The sequence below is a fragment of the Pelodiscus sinensis genome, chromosome 10 (assembly GCF_049634645.1).
Source record: "Pelodiscus sinensis isolate JC-2024 chromosome 10, ASM4963464v1, whole genome shotgun sequence".
Lineage (NCBI taxonomy): Eukaryota > Metazoa > Chordata > Testudines > Trionychidae > Pelodiscus > Pelodiscus sinensis.
Window position 1 is genome coordinate 37,863,133 of NC_134720.1, and position 19,041 is coordinate 37,882,173.

The 19,041-nt window shown below is 38.7% G+C and overlaps 1 protein-coding gene across 5 annotated transcripts in view; it reads right to left on the reverse strand.

The window, feature by feature from the left end:
• Positions 1-19,041, reverse strand: part of MECOM (MDS1 and EVI1 complex locus) — a 508,313-nt gene that overhangs the window by 110,770 nt on the left and 378,502 nt on the right. The window lies entirely within an intron of this gene.

Consider the following 19,041-nt stretch of genomic DNA (forward strand, 5'->3'; position numbering starts at 1 on the left):
CAATATTCTAATCATCCTATCATGAGGGGGGTCTAAGTAATGGCTAATGCTCCTTTTGTCCCTAACTTCCTTACCCAATAACAGAAAAGCAGCCATAACTTGGCTACTCATGTCATCTTTAGTAAAGAATCTCTCTCCCTATCTAACCTCAACACTATCCTCCCTTTGCTGAAAACACAGCATCCAGAATGTTCATGCTGACTGCACCAATAGCCTTCCTCAAAGAGGATCAGTTTAACTAAACACCACTGAGTCAAACGAAGACTGTTTGTACTACCTTGTTTCATTACTTATCGAGGGGTAAAGTTACACTTAGAAGGACATTCATCAATCAGTAGGAAAAAGTACACACATCAAATTAAAACTCCACAAACCACCACCTTAGGGCTTTTTCCTTTTATAAGCAACATTTTCTTCCATTGAAAACAGAACTACTTGTGCAGGTGGTTATTAAATACAACCAGCTGCTGTATGGAAATGCAGTTTTGGAAAAATAAGCCAGAAAAAGAAAGTTGTGGGTGTGGGGTAAGATTCTATATTGTACTGATTCCCTGCGTAGCACACGAGGGCAGGAGGACATCAGCAATAATCAGCAGTGGAGTTGCTATTGCATTGACCCTAGTAAACATGGGCTTTTGGGAAAAAAAATCAAGAAAGCAGACATAACTGCTTTGCATTGCAAGAAAAAAAACTGTGTGTGTGAGCTAGAGCTGAGTAAAGGCTGATTCATCTTTCAGGAAATAGGTGTGCCAAATTACTGCCAGGGTGTAGATTAAACTGGGTTATCAATTGCACAGGTTGGAGCTACATTGGGGCTATTGTAACTAGAGTGCCAGAGTATTGTGCTCAAACTAAAAATTTCCTTGATCATCCATACATCTTCCTCCACTCTTTCCCCCTTTATTCCTTTTAATAGCTCCTCGTGAAACACTCTATCACTACCATCATTATTCTCACCCTGCATTTGATCATTTATGTAGCATTCTTCCTCTTCAAAGTGCACTCAGAGATGTCTACAAACTAATCACAGATTTCCACAGAGAAATACTATTCTCTTCACTGTATGGATGGGAACCATCGTTTACCTGCCTTCTCCAAGGTCACAAAGGCATTCACCACCAGAGAGAGGTGAACTCAGATGCGTTTGCCTACCCTGGGAGATCACAGAAGTTGTAGTAGGGGTGAGGGTACACAGCAGTCTATGGAATAACAGGGGTGAGGGTACACACAGAGCAGTCTATGGACTGACAGTTCTGACTGTGAGGGGCAAAGTGCTGGTGGCAGCAGACGTCTGCTGACTCCTCAGAGAGGCAGGATGCAGGGGTAGAAAAGAAAAAGCAGAAGCTAGGGCATGCCATGAGAAAAGAAGGAAAAGAACAGAAGTCTGGGAAGCCAAGGATAACAAATGACCAGAGATCCAAGGAGAAACAAAAGAGGAGGATATAAGCCTGGAAATCCAGGGAGACGGGAAGAGTCTGAGAACTAGAATGAAGCAAGGAAGGAGCAGAAGAAAAGCCCAACAAGAGGAGAGGAAGCCTGGAGATCCTATGGGGGAAACCAGAGGAGAAGAGGGGAGAACTGAAGCCAAGGATATAGAGCATGAGGAGGACTGAATCACTGGTGCTGGTGTCCCAATTTTTCAGCTTCAATTGGCATGGATTTGTCAGCAGCTCATGACTGGGTGGGAACTGAACTGATATTAGTGGCCAACTACCACATTTGTCATTGGAGAAGGGGAAGTTTTTCTGTACTGAGGACCCCAGAATTTTGTCCATATTTGTCCAATGCCAACAACATGCTAGACAATTTATAAGAGAAAGAAAGAGAAAGGAAGAGAGAAAGAAATTACTACTAGACCACATTCCAAGAAAATGGCATGCACACTAGTGATTGGATAGTAAGGACGCAAATACATCTTGTTAGTTGCACTATATTTTTTTTCTTGTTTTAGGTTAATTCTCCTGGGAGGAGATAACTGAGATTGGTAAACTTCACTGAAGAAGTGGGCATTGAAAGAGAATAAAATCTTGTTCCATCACCAGACCACAGCAATTGTCTGTCCAGTTCAGGATCCTGTCTTGGACAGTGCCTAATGCCAGATGCTTCAGAGAAAGGAGTAAAATTCATCATAATGGACAAATCGGTATTAGAAAGCTAAAAGTTTTAAAACACTGGAATAAACAATTGCAATTTAAAAATATTATCCTACCAGTAATGTGATTATGAATTGGCATGACACATATTTCAAAAGTATGTGTCTCACTTTAGCCTCAAAAAGGCTTGTTCAGTTATGTTTAATTTGTATTCACATCATATAACACGAATGTATTTGCTCAAAATTGTTTCATAGTAAATCATCATCAGAGAAATAGGCTTATATTTACTTTTAGTATTTAATTATTTGCATGCTGTTGGAACAATATATATGTAGTATTCCTGAAAAAATACAACCATTACTTTTGAAGGGAACAGCTTTATATATCATTAAAATATTGTTTCCTTTACAGTTAATCATACACTCTCTAATCATGTGATATAAGTCTTTCACCTTCAAAGAAAAAAATGAATGAGTCTTTATCATGCCATGTAAAGTCCTCTACTTGACCTTGAAATGTGAAAAGATGCATAGAGCCCAATCCTGCAAGGTGCTGAGGACATCTGACCAAGTGCTGAGCATCTTGGATTTCCATTGAAGTCACTGGAAATTAAGGGAACCCAGCAACTTGCAGGATCAGACCTCTAATCACTGAAAGCACAGTCTAAAGTGACAAGGATATGTTCACTCATTTCCCAGATTCTGTCTACTACTTAGAGTTACTTTAAAACCAACACTGTCGGGGAAAATGTTGGATCTATGATATAACTTTGAACCTGGGTCACTAAAATCTTACCGAATGCAGCATCTTCTTTTGGATTCTTAAGTAAGCTAAGCCTTAAAAGACAAATATTATGGTAACAAAAATAAATGCACCAGTTTTTAACCTTTTCAGGGAAAGTAATTCCCTTATTAGCTGCAACTAAAACTTCCTACCTTTTTTCCCTTTTTGTTGTATCTGTGAGTAATTTCTTCAATCATAATGTTTATAAGAAGTGAAGTTATTCGTAATCATGCCTTAAGAGTATATACACAAACTGGACATCCTAATAGAGCACCATGTATTAAATTCCTGATTGTTTGACATAAATTCTCTCTCTTTCTTTTACTCAGACAGGAAGCTTCCCATTTATTTACGAATAGGTTAAGACCCTAGTCATGTTCCTAACCATGTTACTAAGTGCTAACATATATTAAGTAAATTTAGAGCCCCTTCTGCATAGGAAACAAATTAAACTGGTTAAACATGGAGAAAGAATAAATGTAATCTATCTTTTGTCATGTTTATGATATCAAAACGCATCTCATATGAATGTTCCAATTTGGCTGCTATAGCAGATGTGCTCTTATGATAAACCACAACTACAGAGAGAGAATGTGATAATATAAATCATAAAGAAGATAAATAATGAAATTCTTTGAAATAACATTGATTAAATATTTAGACATTTGGTTTCTAAGTTGCTTGCACATACAAAATGGCATTTTCATACCCCACAATGGAAAGAAATGCTCTCAACGATAATCATGGTAGGCCAGTTAATAAAGTCAAAAGGATTCATTGAGTCTACTGAACTTGTCTTGATTGTAAACATATATGACTTGCCATATGCAATGAAGATACAATGTTCTGAGGGCTAGACTTTGATATGGTCTCTACACCAACAGAAGACAGTAAAGGGGAATAAGAACTCCAGTTACAAGCACACTTCTGTCCTGTTCTTTAGTCTGACATGTCAGATTAAGAAATTGCTATTCACTCATTTACCCCTTCCCACAGAGCAGGCAGGTGGAAAGGGGTGAAAAAGAGTGGAGTCTTGGCTCCATTCTCACTGCATTATATTCAGTGCAGATGAGCTGGCATGATGAGGGGAGAGTGTTGTAAATTACGTCTGGAATATTCAGCAGTAAATTACTAGCCCCATTCTACCCAGAGTGGGAGGAAATGGAGAGAACTGTGACAGAAACATGCCACTATGCTTCTCAGGGTCACTCCTGGTGTGGCTGTCTAAACCCCACCCCATGTCAGGACTGTCCATGGAATCACAATGTAGCCCCCACAGTATTAATAGAATATGGGCTAAAAATGAGGGATGCACCGAGAGCACTCACCTCTCTCCACCAGTTTGCTCTCCTGTACCTTCTGTGGAAGGGATATTCACTTCCAGAGTTGAGTAGATGATGTTTTCACCTATGTCATCACTGCTTTCTGCCTATGGAAAGCTGCTATAAAATCTGCCAACATACCCCTCCAATGGTCATGGCCAGATTAAAGTACAAGTACTACGGCCTTCCTGGAGTCATGTGGTTATATAGGTTTCTATCCCTCAACCTCATGGTTCCAAAAAAAAAAAAAATCCAAACGAAGAGTTCAGTATAAAATGGGTATAAGCAATGCAATAAATCTGAGGCAATTGCAAGAAACTGTGTCTCAGGAAAGGAACGGCAAAGTGGATCTGGCCCACCATCTGTAACTTCCAGAGTAAATATTCAGGAGCCTCCCCTACTGTTGCTTTTGCAAAGGGCAGAAGGATACATAGAAGATCTGGACTTTATCATCTACAAGTCATTCATGGTAGCCCTTCTGAGTAGCTGCATGTAAGGCAGCCTTACAAGACATTTTTTGTCATCCTACAAGCAAGAAATTAAATTCCCTATAATCATCTGATGAAATGATGCACTGGAAGCAGGTACTTCAAGAAGAAACCCCCACATCTCTCATGATCGGAGGCAGAGTTAGTCTGAGCAGGTGTATTCCAAGGAAACCTACAGCAGTAGGCTCAATTTTCAAATTTCAGAACTTAAATATAGGTACCTGTGGCTAGATTTTCAAAGATTCTGAGCATTTGTAAATCCCAAATAATTCATCCCTGAGAAATTTAGGTGCTCAACAATTCTAAGGACCAGCCTGCTAAATCAGTTTTTAAAAACCTAAATGAGCACTTGCAATTTGGGCATCTAACTTTAGGCACTGGCCAAGTTTGCAAATAAGGCTAATGCCCAAAAACAAAAGTTTAATTGGTAGAGCAGGTTATTCAAATAAAAAATCTTTTCGTTATTAGGAATACTACATTATGGGTGATGATGTGTTTGGGCCAGGATGTACATCAACCTTTGAGTAGACTCCTTCATTGAGATAAATTAATTCTTCCTAAATCCTGTATGGCTGTCTGTGATTGCCAGAGAACACCAGTCCAAAAATTGGCATTGTTTTAATGGATCTCACCATTGGAGAGAGACTTCTTAGTCCAAATCCTGATAAAGATAAAGATCATACTAAAAATTCCCTCAGATTAATCATAGAAAATTCAAACATAGTAAGTGTGCCAAATACCTACATACTGTCAACAGAGCTCCAAATAAAATTTGTCTTAATGGTCATGTCCCAGCATTTACAAAGAGACAAAAGAAGGGTGTTTCTCAATAGTGGAGTATACTGAGGCAATACCACAAAGGCAAAATTGCTACCACCTCAGGTACAAACCCTCAATAACTCAGCTCACAAAATTTCCAGAAATCTGGCTGTATCCATTATTTAGAACCAAACTGTAAGTTTTATGAGTAGAAGAAAACTAAAAATTGTGGTTAACAGTATACCACAAAGATAAATAAATCTATGTAAGAACAAGATTATTTACTTTTAGTGTTCTGTCTCCTTTAAAAATAAAACACAAGTTACATCCCTGGAAAGACTAGGAATCTCCATGCAAGATAGAGTAGAAATTTGAACATGAAATTTTAAAAACAAAATAGAGACAGGTATTGCATGCATGTTCCCTGTGAGTTTAAAAAAAAGTATTAAGTTACTTTTTTATTACAAACTAGGCCAAAAATGTCACCCACTGAAATCAGTAGGATTCTTGCCATTAATTTAGCCTAGGACAAAGATGGAGCCTTGATTTTGTTACTATTAAAATTGTTAGAATATTATGAGAGGAAAGGATCATTCTTAATAAAAGATCTAATCACAGAATTGCTACCAAGGCAAAATATTTCTGTACTTCCTGATTTGACTTTTCAGTTAAAAGCAAATGTTGCTACACTTTGTATTATAAACAAGACAACTGAAAGAGTCATGCCTGATAAAAACATTCAGATAACCAAAGTCTTTCCTAACTTATATTCATTGGCATCAGTAGGGTTGTAAGGGCATACACCTCAGTAGAATCTGGCCAATCATCTCTCAGCTCCTATGAACTATGCTGATCCCCAATTAAAAGTGTAACAACTGAAGTATATGATTTGCTCTCTTTTTTAGTATGCTGCTCTTTTAAATAAAAGATTTTGCCTACTTGAATAAACTGCTTATTATGAAAGGGTAAGAAGAACTAGAGTCCTTATAAGCTGATTCCCTTCAGTAATAGGAAGCTTTCTAGAGGGACCACTATTTTACTTCAGCTAAACTTTTATTAAAACCAATTAATTCATTGAATAGGCTTCTATCGTTTTGCAGTGTCTGGACCTGTGCTTAAAAGAAATCAATTGTAGGAGTACAGCTGAGAAATAACCACTATAATAGATGTTTTAGCTCTTGCTTTTACTTTTCTCTGATAGCCCTTAAGATGGTCAGAGGTAAAAGCTAAAGATGCATTGTAGCCTGAGGGAAGATTGAATGAAAAAATGGGGGATGGGAGTATAGCTATGCTGATAGACCAATTTCCCACCACTGCAAGCCAGTGCAATTGATTGATGAATCCTTGTTCTGTCAAGAGGCAGCCCTTCAGATTTGATCACATAAATACTCATTCAACTCAAATTCTGCTTGACAAGCCTCAGACAGCTTTGTTCTGTCACAGATATCATTGGAAGGAAAATGCTCCATTAATCATCCTTAATTAACTTTACCATAGTCTGCTGGAACCAATATGTTCTCTGGCTAAATCCTAAGATTCTATGGTTATCAAATTGAGAGTAGTTTTTAAAGTTCCTCTTACTGCCATTAACTATAGGAAATCTTCTCCTGTGCAATTTTCAGGAAGCGTCTATCACTGATCAGGATGTAGACTAATCCTTTGACAGTTTACATCTTTTTTCAAAGAAACACAGTTTTACATACTGCTGATTAGGAAGCACTCTCCTCTAGATCAGTTATGTCCACAGTATTTGGAAAACAATTAGAATTATTTTCTTCCAAAATTATGTGTTACTCTCAGGTTGTTAAAAAGTTTCAGGAATACAGCTATGACAAAATATACTGTTAGACAGTTATTAGGGAACATTTTGTTGAATGATGAAAAATATATTTTTTTTTTTGTTCAACTCCAAAACTGTTCGTGATCCTGCTTCTCTTTCCTCCTCTGAGTAGCCTTACTTTGGCAGTGGCTCATGGGTGTGTAAAGTGTGTGGGATCAGATGCAAAGAGTGAAGACATGCATGTTATCTTAGGCTATCTGATACAATTTCCTCACTCATCAAACTGTGATGAAGTGTTGCTAAAGAATTAGAGGAAGTTCCCAAGATCAGCTAATTAAAATTCTACCACCTGATTAAAGAGAACTGGGATGGTTTTCTGCTTCTGATGGAGTTGCCTCCTCTCTGCATTCTGCTAAATTACCCAGCCAAATATTAGAACTCATAAAAATACTCTAAAGAGCATGTGAACATTAACTTACTCTATATTGCTGCCTCCAACCTTATTTATTATCATTAATTTCAATTATTTGTCTCCAATAGTAGCTGTTTAAATCCTCATACTCCAAGGTGGAAAAAAAGATCAGCTCTCATTTGCTTTAATAGGAATGGTACTTTGCAGGCATGGGACCTTACTGTGCAAGGCACTGCACAAATACTGTGAAAGAGAAACCAAAAAAAGAGATTCCTAATCCTTCTCCTCTCTTGTCTGCATGCACATGCACCTGTGAAAGGGTTTATCTCAGGGTATGTCTACACTACCCTCCTAGTTCGAACTAGGAGGGTAATGTAGGTATACCACACTTGCAAATGAAGCCCGGGATTTGAATTTCCCGGGCTTCATTTGCATAAGCCGGGCGCCGCCATTTTTACATCCCGGCTCGTTCGAACCCCGTGCCGCGCAGCTACATGCGGCATGGACTAGGGAGTTCGGACTAGGCTTCCTAGTCCGAACTACCGTTACTCCTCGTGGAATGACTAGGAAGCCTAGTCCGAACTCCCTAGTCTGTGCCGCATGTAGCCGTGCGGCACGGGGTTCGAATGAGCCGGGATTTAAAAATGGCGGCGCCCGGCTTATGCAAATGAAGCCCGGGAAATTCAAATCCCGGGCTTCATTTGCAAGTGCGGTATGCCTACATTACCCTCCTAGTTCGAACTAGGAGGGTAGTGTAGACATACCCTCAGAGGGTACATCTACACAACATACTTATTTCAAAATAAGCTATTTCAGATTTTTTTTTCCAAAATAGCTTATTTTGAAATAGCATATCCACACTGCAGGAAAACCTCAAAATTAGTTCAAAGCAGACTTCCCTGATATGGATGTGCTATCTCCAGTTAGAGCTCCCCCAGGCACTGGGGAGTAATTACAGTAGACTTCTGATAATCCGGCACCTTTGGGATCTAGGTGGTGCCGGATTATTGGATATGCTGGAGTATCGGGAGGTACTCCAGCGGGGGGGCTGTGACGGGTCTGCCGAGACCCACACTGCATCTGGGGAGGTGGGCGGGGAACGGCGTTAACTATTGCAGTCTGGGGGGTGGGGAGCCCACTCCCCTCCCGGAAACTCTTGGCGGCAGCGCAGGGCTTCCCCCGCCTTCCTGCAAAACAGCAGAGGGTTCGCCCGTCGCCGCGCTGTTCCCCGCCCACCTCCACCCCCCGACTGGTCGCAGTGCGGGTCCCAGCAGACCCATCACAGGGATATAATCCCCTTCTCCTCTTCTCCCCTTCCCTTTCCCAGCTGCCGCAAGCACCCATGGGGCTCACAGCAGCTCCAATTAACCGGCTGGCCGGAGCATTTCCAGGTTCCAGTTGGTGCTGGACTATCAGGAGTGCTGGACCACTGGATGCCGAACAACTGGAGTTTTACTGTACTTTGAATGGTCCTGGGGAGGAGCTATTTCAAAATAGCAGCAGTGGAGCATCCACACTATAGCTATTCCAAAATAGCTATTTCAGCGTAGGTGTTATTCCTCATGGAATGAGGTTTAACGATTTCAGAATAAGCCAGCCTTATTTTGAAATTATTTAAAATAACGGAATTGCTGTGTAGAAACTCACATTGTTATTTCAAAATAACTGATGTTAGCCTTTACTATGAATAGTCCTCCTGAAATAGCAAGCATTTATGGGATCAGGTCCGTTCATATGTAAACTTGGGTAAAAGGTGTTGGAGTGTAAGTTACATTGTTGAGCAAATTTACTGATAAAAGCTAATACTTCTTTCCATATCTCATGTTAAGGAAATATAGTATTCAAAAGAAAACATCACATCATGGGACAAAAAAAATTCATCCTCTGTCCTAGTATAGGTCAGAATCTGCTCTCTCCTTCTACAAGTCGCTTCGTATTATGTTCTCTACCAACTTTGGACTCTGGTCAATTTAATCAATGCTCTGTTTTCAATTGCAAGGCTAGTCAGATGAAAATGGAAGTGACCATTTCAAACTGTGCACTTTTAAAAGCCAGCTTGCCCATTTTAGAGTCTCTGGAAACTTGACATACTAATGTTTTCTTTACAACACAGAATATACTATTTACAAAGGTGTCTTCCTGGGTTATCTGATAGAAAGCAGTGAATGTTTAAGTTAGTAAAAAATATTACTATGCCTCAGTAGGCTAAGCAAGCAAAACAGAAGCGTAAGAGATGCCAGTGACACAAGAATGAACTGATAATTAAGTACAGAGGCTAAAGACATCTACACAAGTTCAATGTTAAACCAAATTATTATTTTCTGTCCAGGATATATTCAGAAGCTGCTGAATCAAAGACCACCTTGCAAGGCTATGCAAACTTACAAGACAGACAGAGAGGATACCCACTTGATGTTGTAGCCCAGAATCCTACACATCTCCAGCTGACAATGATCTAATATTTGGTGGTTTTACAGAGGGCTAGATTCTGTCTATGCGCTGGCACAAGGATTATTAAGTTCTCCCCTAAAGCACCTCCATGGGCAACCCAGCCCTGACATCCAAGTATATAGGAGTAGGTGGGGCTATGCCCTGGCTTCAGCACCCAACTTAGAGTCATTCAGTCAAGCAGGAAAACAAGAGCAAGGGCAGTAATTAAGTTCAAGGAGGAAGTAGGGGAGGTATTGTGATTCAAGAGGGGTGCCTCTGAGTCAAATTCCCTCCCACAGCTATTGCTTGGGTGGTATGGGTAAGATCTGTTTCTAAAGTGAGAAAACAGCCCAGAGCTTTGAATACAAACAGACGGTCTCTTTATGAAAATGGTATGAATTCCTATATTTGGTGACTCTGGTTTCTTTGGCATGTGAAAGAGGCTCAGGAACATATACTTCAGGTATATTAATAAGGCTCTTCTTAGCTCCCTTTGAACATGGAACTCCTATGGACGTAAATCACACTTAGCTAGGGAGAAGAGAAAAAATATATTCTGTTTTCTATTCTGTACTCAGGAATATAGGCACTGATCCTGCAATTCAGGCAGACTTCTATCACCACAAAGAGCCCCATGGTCTCATAGTAACTGACTGCAGGATTTGAGCCTTAGTTTTCCTGTCTATTATGGAATCTTATCAAAATGAGCTGATACAAAAAGCTTAAAGATATTTCACTTCTGAAGTCTTTAAAAACATTTATTATCAAGACCTCCACAAGAATGTTCAGTCCATCATTAAGTCATGAAATAAACTAAACAGGATCAGATGTATAGGGAAAAACCTGTAAATGTCCTTTCTCATTACAGAGGTCAAAGACTGCATTAGTTATTTTTAACTAATGTCTTATTCAACCCCATGCAAACTTAAATCAGCTTGGGTCTGACTGATTCAAAGCTGTTCTCTGGTTCCCTGCTCTGCAGTAATAATTGACTAGGCTAGACTTTACAAAGGTTAGAAAAATGGACCCGCTTCATATTATTTCAACTAATAACTCAGTTTTTAAATCAAAATTTAAGAACTAATCTCTCAAAGCACCATTTCCTCCCTCCTCTGCCTATCCATATGTAATTTCAAATTAAATGATAGATGTCTAAAACTGTTATTTTCCCCTTAATTACTTCTAAGCAGCTAGGGGACGCAGTATGAAGGTTTGTTAGAAGATCTAGGATTCTCCAAAAAAGAGGAATTAATAAAAACTGAGAAAATGCAGCAGAGACTAAAGAACCTGAGAAAAAGCACTAGGATAGGGAAGCTGAAGGTAAAAATTAAAAGACACAATGCAGTATCTAATTTAATTCCGAAAGGCTGCGCTGAAAATCGTTATGGTAGATAAAGGACAGGAGGGATTTGTTTGTCATGAAAACAGACTATAGGCCTTCACTGAGTTACATATATATATATATATATGGAGCTATCAAGCTAAGCCAAGGCTACTGTGCTCTGAAATACATTTCAGAGACATTCCCAGGGTAGATTTGTCAGAGAGGTTCCAAATCTACACATTGAACCTGTCAAATTTGGTCCACATAGTAATAATAATCACCTATTATGCATAAAACAAATTAGTATATAAATGTCCCCAACATTTTACTCTCTAAAAATGGAATATTTGGTAGACTTTATTTTATTATTTTAATTTGCATACATCAGACCAAAAATATTCATCCTATCCTTTTTTTTCTCTCTAAAGATAATTCTATGCTTAGGGTCCAATTCTGCTGCCTTTGTCTGAATCACTTCAATGGGAAATTCACCTGACTAAAAACTAAGTAATTGAGGACAATCCAAGAAGAATTACAGACACAGTTATTCATATACGAGTCTTTCATTTAAAAGTCCTATTGCTACATTAAGAAAAAAGGATTAGGAGACCACTTGCCCATGAAACAATGACGTTGCTCCTGCTCCTCTGTTGATGTGAGTAGCAAAACTTCCATTTGGTTACAGTTCAGCAAAATCAGGAGCAAAATTCATGCATCTGATGTGTGTGCACAAAACCATTTGGGTGCACCCATCATCAATGAATATAGCTCTACCGATCTACTATTCACTTTATGAAAACAAGGACATTAAAATACATTACCACGATGGGAATAATACTCATTTATTTCTCAATCATTATAGGCAAACAAAAGCCACAACAATGGTTTGACTCTCCACCCAACTCTCAACTCTTCTCCTAATATATGCCTTTTATTTTTAACTTATAAACAGTCTTCCAAAAACACAAAATGTAGGAGGAATAAGTGGTATTTAATACATATTTCATTTTGGAGTTATATTAAACTGTGAACTATTTGTTTATTGATTTTTAAAAGTGTAACCCCTACAAAGTTTTCCTGCCTACTGAATTCTTCTTTCCCACTTTCCCTTGGTCACTTACCGCCAGGATTTGGTTTATCCTCTCAACAAGAGATTGTTTATTTACATTAACAGTGCTTACTATGACTCCTTGTGGACTGTTTGTTCAATGGCATGTGGAGTCTCCAAGCTTTTATTGTTGACAAGTGGTAGGTGGGTTCCCAGCTTTTGTGGTTAAATTGTTTATTGATAATAACCTTTTAATTATGGCTGCTGCCTGCCTCCCGCAATTTACTATAATCGCTACTTCTGTCTTCTTGGAAATATGTAAAACAGGGAGGAACAACAAGGATAGGAATGAAACATGTAGGCTGATGCTAATCCCATTTATGTGGGCTTTACAGTCATGAATTTTAAGAAAGTTAGTTAGGGTATGCCCCAAATCACTTAAAGTCACATAATATAAGACTGACCAGTATTTACATGGAGCTCAGCAACACTGCTCAACTAGTTCAATTAAAACTTTGTCTAGTTAGAAACTTACCATAAGAAACAGCAACTCTTAAGAAAGCATCTCATTGAAGTACATTATTAGCATATATATTTTTACAAAGCTTGGAATCTCCACTAAAGATGGGCTCAAGCAAATCCACCTCTTAAACTTTGGGAATACATGGGTATTGAAGTCTACCAGAATTCCTAAATTTAATACTATCAAATTTTAATGAAGGAGAGTGATTGAGATCTGAATTTTGTGGTTTGGGAGTTCTCTTGTTTCTACACTAAGATGTTCCTACCAGCTACAAGAAAAGGGACCAAATGCTACCCTCATCTACACTGGTATAATTCTGAGGTAACTCCAGGCATAAACTGATTTATGGAGAGCAGATCCAAAGTATTTTAGTTTGCAGAAGAAAGAAGTCTAGATAAAAGAAGAGCTGTGTAAGAGAGAAAATTTGTTTCCAGAAACATTTTTTTCTGAACAGACTAAAGTCAGGCATGGGAATGGAATTCTCTTCGTGAGTGACAGGATAGGGGAGGTAATATTTTTTATTGGACCAACTTCTGCTGGTGAGAAAGAGAGACACTTTGGAGTCACACAGAGTTCTTCTTTAGGTCTGAGAAAGGGGCTCCCAGAATCACAGCAAAATGAGTGACATTCTCTGTAAAAATCCAGAGGATGAATGCCTTGGCAAGATCAGCAAGGGTCTGGAGAGCTAGAACATTCCCTCTGGCTGCCACATGGTGGTGTTGAAGTTACCTGTTACTTTAGACATTTTAGTGGCCCCACCCCTTCTACAGGGTGCTATGTCGATTATGAAATTGTTGATTCATCAACCCATCTCTTCACTGCCCCTAAACTTCAAACTTCTCTAGGACTAAGAAACACAAACCTTCCTTATGGAACAGGTCAGGTTAGGAATGTTATCCTGTTGCATGGCCTACTGCATATTCTATCTCCAGCTGCAAGGACCTTCCATGGCCACAGGATTTGCCTTTAAAAGCTAGGAACTAAACTAAGTTATTTCTATATGAACATTTCCATGCCCATGACATTTGGACTGATCTTATGTTTTAACCCACACTACTCAGACCTGCCCACACACAAGCTAAACCTACAGATCTGTTTCCATCAGTAAGTTACTGCAAATCATTTAACATTGTTATAGACAAATTGCTAACTTCATGGAGCAAACAATTGTGTTTTCATGTTTTAAATAGTTTACATAGTTCCCCCTTTGGAAGCACTACAGCTGGAAAGGAACTATATCTCAATTTAGATACATTTATGGAATTTTGTTATGTGACCATTTACCCATTTCCTGATCTAAACAATAGCTCCCCTCCTCAAGTGCCATCTGCTCGTCAGTCACTTACAGGCATGATCTGTTTTTGTGACTCAGCCAGGCTGTGTACAATTGTCTAAGCAACTCACAATAGTTTATCATCATTGTTTGGTATAATTGGAAGCAGAAGTATTTAAACGCACCCACATACCCCACAAGTAAATTTATATGGAAACTGTCTCTTTTAATCTATAGTGCAGCCAGGATAAACAGTAGTTTGAAAGAATATGCAGTTTTATTACATTACTTTCTTATATATCATTGTTTAAAATGGATATATTTTGCATTAATTCAAGCATGCAACTTATCCATACAACTATTTGCACAATGAATTTGTAATTCCCTCAGTCGTTTTAATTCTGTTTCTGCATCCTAGGAATACCTTTTCTGTAAACTCACACATGTGCACCAAATACTGTTATAATGTTAATTAGCCTGATTTATAAACCTCTAACCAGACCACTAGCCTTCATATTACATACATTAAACCAAAGCAGTCGTTAATTAAGGTCATGTTATGGGGATCTGACAAAAACAAGGAAATTCAGAGTTAAGGTAAGCTCCAACTCATCTCATTGTGCCTAGCTATTGTCGTAATATGGTATATGTAGAGTCATTGCTAGAGTCTTTGGCACCACAAAGGAAGTTAAAAATGTCATTTTAGCCTTTACCTGGAATTTTGTTATCTTTCTGGATGTAAGTCAAACCCTAAATTATTTAAAACTCATTTTCTGTGGTTCAGAATAATATCCTATTGACATGGTATTCAAGACTCCTTCCGACCAATAAAAATGTCACATGAGGCAATCACCATTCATGCCAACCCTATGTCTAATGTGAAATTTTATAACTGATTTATACCCCACCCCCCCAAAAACAAAGTTTATAATGGAAATGCTGACAGACTCTTAAGTATACTGTTTCTAGTGGGCTCCTGTTTAATATACTGTATTTCTTCCTCTTCAACATATTAATTTACTTTTTGAACTGTTCATTGCTAAGATTAAGCATAGGTTTTTAAAATGTGTTCGTAGGGAATTTATGCAGAGGCACAAATGTTCTCTTTCGCCAGATGTACAGAATACTAATTTGAAAATGATGTATACACCATGCTCTACTGTAGAGCCATCCCCTATTCAAAAGGCTTTCCTCTGACATAATACAAGGATCTTCTCATTTATTAGGAGTACAATAGCATTAGAAAACCTTTGAAAATTGTATGAGGATTCTGGTCCATGGAATGAGTCAGAATGAATTTGGTAGATTTCAGCTAAATTGCCAAGAACAGCAGAACAGATGAGATAAATTGATCAATAAGTGAATATAATAGAAAATAAACATGTTGGAAGGGGTGGGACTTCAGGCAGAAGATGAGCCAGAGTATGCTGTGCTACCTCCACAACACAGCCAGCCCTGAGAGCCGCCTAGAGCAGGATGTGGTGCTCTCTGGTGGCAATTTAAAGAGCCCAGGCCCCTGGCTGCCACAGCAGCCCTTGGCTCTTTTGTATCACCAAGCCGAGTGGCAAATGCGCCTTTTGTCCTCCCTCCATTAGTGGGCCCCTACACATATATTAATATGAAAAGAAGAGCAATATGAAGAGCCAGAAAAGTCAGGGAAGGGTGTTGAGGTTGCAAACATCTCACAATAATCACTCTGTAACCTAATAACATAGGGTCATATTCTGCCACATTTCTGTACCATGATCAGTATCTTATTTTGTAAGTAAAATTACTCCTCATATACAAGGAGGCCACAATATAGCCCTTGCAAGTTAGTAACAGATCACATTGTTTGTAATGTGTTGCCTTCATAGTGCACTTTGGATGCATATATACAATCATTTAGCATATTAAAACAACAAAATGTTTTCTTGTCATGCACCTCCGGCCTCACATGCATCAATTCATCTGAGGCCAATTTTTGTTTCCTCAGTTCATGACAAAACTATTGAACCATACAAAAAGGTTTGGATACAGATTTATAAGGGCTTGTAGCCTTAAATCCTACCAAAGGAGAGATTGAGAACCCGTGAAGGGGTCTTTACAAAAACAAAGCACAATGTGATATGGGCATAGGAGACCTCTACATGCCTATGAATTCAAAATTTCAAACTATCTAAGATTTCAATGGGAAGGACTACATTTTCAGTGGATCTTTATGACATTTGGACCATCTATCACAGCAAGAACCTTCATCATCATATTAAAGTCAAACCTCTCCTAAGGTCCCTCAAGGTAAAACTACTAGTTCTCTTGGACAGTATACCCATGTCAATCCCTTAAAATAGATACCATCTTTTGTGGTCAAAATGCTGCTACCAGATGTTCTAGGTTTTATTATAAACAAACAAGGCCTAATCCTAGGCACTCTCCATTCCCACTGACTTCAAACAAGGCAATTAAGACCTTTCAGGGAGCACTTAGTATTCACAGGAATTACTTATTGTACAGTGCTGTCTGCATAACACTGACTGCTCTCCCTCCCCTTCCAGGTGTCCTGACAATTACCCACAGAGAGGGAGGCAAGAGGAAAGAATGTTTAGGTAGAACCCCTCTTTTTGTGAGTTCCAGACATCCTTTGTACTCAAGGTTATGGGAGAGCCTGGTACCCAGTACTGCATAGTATTGTGTTGTACTTTGTTGTTCTGTGCCCATTCAAATCACTTAGACTTTGATGCCATTGAGGCAGATACCTATTAAGTGTTTCATAATCATTCGCTAATTGTACAGCACCATGTACATCCAGAGTACTGTCCAAATGATAAAATGTTAAATATTTGTTTTAAAAGTCCACTATTTTATATAAATTACAGCAATCAGGATGCTAATCTCAGTACATAAACATACTATTGCCTGTTATTGCATCTCTCCTTTTTAACTTGAATTTTTTAAAATATATGTGCTTTGGTATATGCCTGTATGACAATATTTGTCAGTATTTTAGTTGTTTTCTGTACTGTAGGTGAAGCCAGACACACTCCTTTTAGTAGTTATTCAAAACCAGTTTATGAATGATTACACAGTAATCTGTTCTCTGGGAAAAAAGTAGTTTCATTTCATTTTTAAGTAACGCTGGCCTGAAAAAGAACAAATGAAGTGTCTAATTCTGTTGCCATTGAAGTCTGACAGTCTTGTCATAGGAACAAATCCTTGGCTAGCAAACGGATGTAGCTTTGCAAAAATCATGAAGTTCACCTATACATTCAGTGGCGACCAAACTCATTACCATCATCTGAGGGCCAGGATCATACGTGGTGTTTTCTTTTTCTTATCTTTTACTCTCTTAAAAAGGTTCTGGCATCACTAAATAGCTCAATACTAACATAGGATTAAGTGTCTTTGCTTATTAGAGAATTTACTGCAATTGTGGCTTTAGAAGGATGCTTAACCTATCCAGTGAAGAAAATTCAGTAATATCTTCTGTCAGCTGAGAGGCCAACTTCAATAGAAAACTATTCCATCTTCCCCTGCTTGAGATGATATATTTTATTTGAAATAATTTCTTCAGTCTGTGGCTGGAGGGTGAAAACTGACTTGTCTCTTATTTATCTTTCTTTTGGGGCAGCATGAATTTTAGACTCATGGAAGTGAGAGACTGATAGCAGTTAAGCTAAGCAGAGTACGGGCAGGTGCTTTCTGAGCTTCCATTTCAAAACCATCCTGCGTGTGCGTGAGTATATATGCATATATATTTTTTCTACAGAATAGCCACCTTTTGCAGGCACTACTAGTTTCATAATAACAATAACTATGCATGATGGCTTGGATTACCTATAGAGTGGCAATTGGTTGGTATCAAGTGTACTTTCAGTCTCACTTTGTTAACAATTTGTAGAGCACCCTTCAGTATCTGAACACTTGTTCAACCCATTTATCCTAGAGCCCCGGGGCTGCAATATTGCGCACCATATGGTAGTAGGAGGTAGAAGTTGAAGAGGAATGCGGATGTAGTACCTGATGTAAATAACACTAGTAATACGACACAAACCAACAAAAATAATTGAGAACTAAGAACCTGTCTATCAGTCACACCATTAATAGGAAAACAAAATAAACAAAAGGCCCAGTGGTACATACTGAAGACAAAATGAATCCAAATTTCATCTCTGCATATCAGACCAGGAACTTAATTTACATGGAAGTGCTTGTCAACACATCATTTTTCTACTGTTCTACCTACCAATGTAACTGTGCCTGCACTAGGGAACTGCTCTGCTTTTACTATAGCAGTTTCTAAAATGCTACAGTTATAAGGCACAAAAACTGTGGGAACATCAGTACAAAGATTTTTCTACTTCCCCTTTTTAAAGACAAAATAATTTGGTAAGGCTGATTTGCTACCTTCAAAACCAATCCATGATCTTAGATGGGTAAATTCATATTTGGGGCTAGATATCTAGACACAGTCTAGTACTGGGATTTGTATAATTACATTGTCCCAGCATGAGATGGAGAGGGGATTGTGGTTCATGCAGCCACAATTTCTCCTGGAGCTGCAAGGTTATAGGTGGACGGCTACTGCAACACCCATTACAATTATGCTGTGTTCCTCTTCTTTCACCCTGCCAACCCTACCTTTTCCCTGTCCATTTTGGGCAGGCCTGCAGTCTCAAGGAGGGGATAGTCCTGGTGCCTGAAGTGCATGTAGATTGTGATCATGCCTAGTCACATACATCAGACTCAACAAGAAAAGGTTCCTTGCGCCCTCTCCCATTCTCTTGAACATTCAGGTAGGTGACCCACATTGTGAGACAAATGTGT